Raw genomic sequence first — 6000 nt, forward strand, 5'->3', positions numbered from 1 at the left:
TGACCCACATGTATTCTGTTACGCTACTCCCTTTTCTGACTTAGGCAAACAAAAGGACCATACCCAGGTACACTCAAATGTTAAATCTGTCTACCCCAGTCAACTAACCAAATAACTGAAACACCTCTTTTTTCGTTTTAAAACTTTATTTCAATGTGCCTGTGCTTACAGAAACGTACTCATATTGTCTAATAGAACATGAATAACTTATCCTACAATTTTGACCAAAATCCTGGTACATGGTTTAATTTTTTTTTCCAAAAAAGAGTTAAGGCCTGGCAAAGGCTAAACTGGGTGATAGGCCATGCCAGCTGAGTCAGAGCCACCACTGGCAAACACAATATAAGTAGCTGGAAAGAGATGTAATAGGGGTGAGAAAGAGTCATCCCAAAGGAATGTCTCTGCTGGGCTGTGGTCCAATTGTGGAGTGCAAGAGCTGGAATGGGGTGGAAAACTGTGCTGGCCATGGCTACAGTATCCTTTGGCATGGATGTGGACTGGGCCTGGGAATGTGGTACATTGGACTAGGCTCCAGCACCTGTCAGTGCTGCTTGTGAAAGCCAGAGTGGGTGTAAATGGGCTGTGCTGAGCCTCGGCACCTGTTGAACTACTTGAGAGCTGAGTCTGAGGGTGGGTTAGGCAGGGCTAGGCTGGGATGTGGTACCCAAAGGTAAAAGCCAGAATGTGTGTGGGGCAGTTGGGTAAGGCCACTGTACCTGGCAGTGAATGCCAGGGCAAAAGGTAGACCAAGTCAGACTGGGCCAACCACCCACATGAGATCTGCCACTAGGACATGGCTTGATAGAGGAGCTTAGGGAACTCCTCTGTCAGGATGCAGTCCATGATAGTTAGCACAAGAACTGAGGCAGGGAGCAGCCCAGCCCAGGCCAGGTTACAATACCCACCGGCATACTTGTGAGTCAAGTCTGGGGAGGGGTCAGGTTGGGTTAGTTTATAACACCCACTGGCAGATCTGAGAATCAGAACCAGATGTGGGACAGACTTGGTTGGGCCACAACACCAGCCAGTTCACATTAGAGTTGGGACTGGGGACTGACTATGCTGGGCTAGGTTGCAACATCCCCTCGCAATACTGGGGATGGGTTAGCCAGCCTATAGCACCTACCGGTGAATGCCGAGTTGAGGCTGGCCATACCAGACTGTGCAGCACCCACCAGCACATGTAAGACTCCGCGGGGGCAAACTGGGCAGGGGGACTGTGGCGGCTTCCCTACTAGGTCACTGCTCCTTCTGGTGAGTGTAAAAACTGGATCTGGGGGCAGACTAGGCTGGGCAAGGCTACAATACCCATAGGCTTGCATGTGAACTGGGTTAGGAGAAGAGTCTGGCTGGGCTGAGTAACCATATTCATTGGTACATGTATGAAGGAGAGTAAGTGCAGGTTGATTGGGATTTAAGACAGCATCAGCTGGCAAGTACTGAGACTTGGGGTAAGTCCATCAGGCTATACTGCAGCACACCTGGAAAGGGCAAGATCCAAGGCTGAGAGTGGACCTAGTAGGGAAACTGTAGGCACCTTTCTGATGGATTGTGGCTACCACCAGTAAACATGAGAACCAGGGCTGGGGGTGGGTCTGACTGGACAAGCAGTAGCACCTGACAGTGTAAGTATGGGCTGGTAGTAGGGTTCATCTGGCTGAGGTAGGCTGCAACACCCATGGCTGTGCATATGAGAGGTGGATGGTATGGGGGTGGTATGTGTGCCTGCTACACATACCAACAAGCACAGGAATCAGGGCTGGGGGTGGGCCTGGTGAGGGTTATAGGGGTTGCTCTGATTAGTTTGCAGTTCCTGATGATATGTGTGAGGGCTGAGTGTGTGGAGGGAAGGTTTAGTTGAGACCACAGCATCCACTGATTTCCATATGAGAAAGGGCTGGGGACAGAATTGACTGGGTGAATGCAACCACTAGTGTATGTGTGTATAGGCTGGTGTGGGTGATCAACTGAGCCAGATCCCTACAACTAAGGCCTCAGAATCTTTCAAGTAATAGCCTGCAGAAGTTGAAGAATCTGTTTTTTTCTAAACTCAGCTTTGCAATTTTCAAATACCACTTTGCTGTTTTTGTTCAGCCATAAATACAACATCTGTCTATAAGAAAATGTTATTCTCTAGGATCAATATAGCAGAATAGGGCAAGGACACATTTAAACAAGTGGAGAAATGTTGGGCAATGTGAAACAGAGAGCACATTCTAGGAAATGGGAGAGGACAGAATGATAGTAGAGGTGTACCAGGAAATTGACCGACACAAGTAAGCAGGGGACACAAAAGTGGGGTGCTGCAGTGACCAAAACCATAGGACATTCAGCAGGCAGCAATCTGAAGTGAATCAACAGCCAGAACTCCATCAGTACCAAAGTGGAAAGGGACTTTCACCGGGAGCTCAGGAGGCGAACCCAGACAAAGAATGGCCCATCTTGCCTTTCTGTTTGATTGCAACAGGGGCAGAGACAGAGTGGCAGGTCCCAGATGGGTGGTGTGTAACCAGCCCAGTCTGCACACTAAAACCGAATTGGGCGCCATTTTGTCTAGACAGACAAAGGCTATGGGAAAGGACTGAGCATGCACTGAGCTGGGAGTGAACTCATTTCTGGCTCAGCAAAGTGCAACAACATGGCATCCTACAGGGTCCACTCAAGAAAGGACCTGGTAGTGTTCAGACCTGATGGCCAGCAGATCAAGAACTCTAGTAGTGGCACATCAGGCACCATGTTGTACAGTGTGGAAAAGGTTTTAAGACTTTAGGAACAGCAGTGAGCTGTGCATGTGCTGAGCTGGGAGTGAACTCACTGAGCTCAGTCACTGCACTGGTCCCACAGAGAAAATACTGATTTTGTCATTGTACGAGTCAAAATGGGTCCGTGTGGTTACCAGATCTAATGGCCAACAGGTTCCAGCAAGGTCAGCACCACCAACAATCTAGTTATATAAGACTCATGGTGTCTTCCTAATCCTGGGAACTGCCCCGAACTGGAAGTGGGAGAAAGGTTGTACAGACAATGGTGCAGCCTCAGCATTGAATCACTTGAGGTGGTGAGTGGTGAGCTATGATTAGGGCTACAGAAACCATGGTGGAAGTCTAACATAAGAACCCAGACCTGAAACTCGCTGGAGGGGGTGGTGTAAGGAGTTATTCAAATATCGTACCCTGGACCCAGTGCCATTTCTTCTTCCTCGCATCTCATGAAATTCGCGCAGGTCTAGCCATCCACCAATCAGAAGTAACCTGGCATTTCACCTGAGAATCCCACCGCCAATTCCCCCAGTCCCATCCCCAACCCTGCCCACTCACCAATCATCCCAAGGCATTTACCTGCAGGCACCAATCCCCTGGGGCCTGCCCTCAATCCCTCCCAATCCCCGCCCCCCACACCTTGCAGACAAAAAGGGCCCCCAGGTGTGGCTGTCTCTCTCTAGCTCTCTCTCCTCCTTCCGGCCTCCGTTCCCCCCTTCTCCTTTTCCTCCCCCGCTGGAATAAATCTCCTAAAATACCTTGTTGCATCTGGTGTTTTCAGCTCACCGTAAAGAACCAGGTTGTGGGAATTAGCTGCGTGTAAAATATCATAATATCCTAAGAACTGGAACTTAAACTGTTTTAAATAACTAACAGGTGGCACAAGTGACTGCAAACAACGAGGCATGTACCAACTGCAATAAGTAAAATCCAACTGTAGACCTGTGAGTGACACAGCTTGGAAAGCTTCCCCAAGGAGAAGAATCTGATAAGCAGAAGTACAATGACCAAGATCAAAAGAAGAGACAAAGGCACAAGGAATATTACTGAAGACTCCCCTGCAAAAGAGCAAAAAGCTTTGCAAATCTCACAGCTACTGTACATCCCCTTAAATGAAAAGCTACAAAACAAAATCAACAACAGGAAGAAAAAAAGGAATTACAAACAACAGAAGTTAAATAACATGCTACTGAATGACCAATGTGTTGCTAAAGAAATGAAAAATAAAATCAAGAATTATCTTGCAGAAAATGATGATGCTGTATGATCTATGAGTCAGTGAAGAATTAAATAAGGAATCAAGATGGCGAAATAGGGTAAGGACATGTTTAAACGGGCGGAGAATCATTACCTAGTGTGAAGCAGAGAGGGCCCATTCCAGAAAGTAGAAGACAGAACAACAGCAGAGGGGTAATTGGAGATTGACAGACACAGGAAAGCAGTGGACAAAACGGTGTGATGTTGCAGTGACTGATACCCCACTAGCATTCAGCAAGTGGCGATCTGAATTGCATCGACAGCTGGAACTCCACTAGCAACCAGGTGGGAAGAGACATTCACCGGGAGCTCAGGCGGTGAACCCAGCCTTGGCAGGCTCATGTGAGATCGCAGGACAGCTGCCTCCCATTAGGCCATCTCACTGCTCCCCCCGCTGGCAGAGTCCGTATACTGCAGGGTGAAGTGGGTCTAGTGGAACTCCAGAATTCCTGCTCACTGCCTGTCTGTACAGAGCATCAAGTAGTTCCCACGGTCTGGGGCACTGTTTTGTAGGATTCCCTATTAGAAAACTGATCCCATGTAAGCCCTTACATGGCAGTTCCAAATATGACACTGTGGGAAGGAGGAGCATACCCCTACCTGGAATGCAACACAGCCCGGATCAGAAGATGCCTGATTTTTCCAGAGTTCAGGACTGTTTTCCTTCTAAAAGCGAAGATGCCCTATTGGGATGGATTTATTATAGAAACATCAGTTGTGGCAGGAACCAAACCATGCTTGTGAAGAGGAGGTCAAGGATTCTTGCCTGGCTGCAGCTCTGCCACCACAGACACTCCCTTCCTGAGCCTGGTATGCAAGCCCTGAGCTGGCTAAGGGCAGAGGCTGGCAAATGTCTACTCTGGTGAATCTGTTCACGTGGTTTTTTAGTGCTATTTGTGTAGTGGCTAATTTTAAGAGGTGAGTTCCTAGAAAATGTTATTTTTGGGTGATGTGTGTTCTTCACACCTTTGTCAAAGATGAGTTGTGTGCAGAGGACATGTCTAGGATCTGTATTCTGTTCCATTGCTCCATGTGTTTGTTTTTATGCCAATAGTGTGCTGTTTTAATATTATAACATTTAAAAAAGCTTTATTGCTTTTTATTGGAAAGTCAGATTACACAGAGAAGAAGAGAGAGGAAGGTCTTCTGTCTGCTGGTCTTACTCCCCAGGCAGCTGCAATGACCTGAGCTGAGCCAATCTAAAGCTAGGAGCCAGGGGCTTCTGCCGGTTCTCCCCCATGGGTGCTGGGTCCCAATGCTTTTGGCTGTCCTCTACTGATTTCCAAAGCCACACACAGGGAACTGAAAGGCAAGTGGAATAGCTGGGACACAAACTTGCACCCATATGGGATCCTGGTGTGTGCAAGGTGAGAACTTTAGTCACTAGGCTACCATGCTGGTCCCTAAAAAAGGGTTTTATTTGTTCATTTGTATTTAGTTAAATAAAAGAAGAAAGGGAGAGAGAGCAAGTGAGAAAGAGAGAGAGAATATGCTTCTGCCCATTGGTTTACTTCCCAAATTCCCCATAATAGCTGGGGTTATGCCAAGCTGAAATCTGGAGCCGGAAACCCATCTGAGTCCCAGATGGGTGGTAGTCACCCAACTGCTTAAACATCATCAGCTGCCTCTCAGGTGCTTAGCCGCATGAGGGATCAGAAGCAGGGATGAGACTTGATCTCAGACATTCCATATGGGATGTGGGTGTCTGAGGTGGTGGTTCACCCTGCTGCACTATGCTGTCTGTCTCTATAGTTTCATATTCTATTTTAAAGCCAGTTAATATAATGCTTCCCACTTTGATCTTTTTTTTCTCAAGATTGCCCTTGGTTTTTTTTGTCTTTTTTTTATTATTATTGATTATATTGCATTATGTGACACAGTTTCATAGGCTCTGGGATTCCCCCAGTCCCTCCTCGTGCCATCCCCCCTGCCTTTGGTTTTTAATACTTAGTAAATCTAGTGCTTACCACAAACAAGTTTTTTT

Source organism: Ochotona princeps, chromosome 1 (assembly GCF_030435755.1).
Source record: "Ochotona princeps isolate mOchPri1 chromosome 1, mOchPri1.hap1, whole genome shotgun sequence".
Classification (NCBI taxonomy): Eukaryota; Metazoa; Chordata; class Mammalia; order Lagomorpha; family Ochotonidae; genus Ochotona; species Ochotona princeps.